Below are 610 nucleotides of genomic sequence, written 5' to 3'. Positions count from 1 at the left end.
GTTGGGGGGGGGGGGTGGTGTGGGAGGTCAAGGGCTGTATTTGCTGGAATTGTTTCAAATAACTGATGTGCACATGCCTGAATATCGGTTCTTCTCACTGCCGCAGAATAAACACTTCTGATGGTGTATTACAGAGAGCTTTGCTTCTTTCCTTAAGTCCTCTTTCCCATTTCCTGAGCCAAACCCTGCTCTTCAACAACCTCTGCCATGTCTTTCAAATCGTGCACCTTCCCAGCTCCTCCTGCCTCAGCATCTCCCCAAGGCTTCCACCTGCCCTCGGCACAGCGGCCCCGACCACGTGGGGTTTCCTGGTAGTGCCACTGACCTCCTCCTCCTCTTCCTCCCAAGCAGGGAACACGGATCCAGGCAAGTGTGACACTTCGGAGTTTGTCACACACATTTCTGGGCCTGCCCTCCCAAAGTTTTGCCTCCCTGCACCCCACAGGAGTGGGACATGCAGCAGCCCCAAGCAAGCTCTTGCCCTAATTAAAAAAAAATTCCCTCTGCTCCATTTGAGGAATCTTAAAAAGCCCTGATTCCAACTATTGCAAATTCCTCAAACTGTGCACTCAGAAGTACGAGACAGATTCCACACCCCGCACCCCGCACA

This window comes from Corvus brachyrhynchos, unplaced genomic scaffold (assembly GCF_000691975.1).
Source record: "Corvus brachyrhynchos isolate BGI_N302 unplaced genomic scaffold, ASM69197v1 scaffold1333, whole genome shotgun sequence".
NCBI lineage: Eukaryota > Metazoa > Chordata > Aves > Passeriformes > Corvidae > Corvus > Corvus brachyrhynchos.
The sequence above is the reverse complement of the archived record's forward strand: the minus strand, read 5'-3'. Positions refer to the sequence as shown.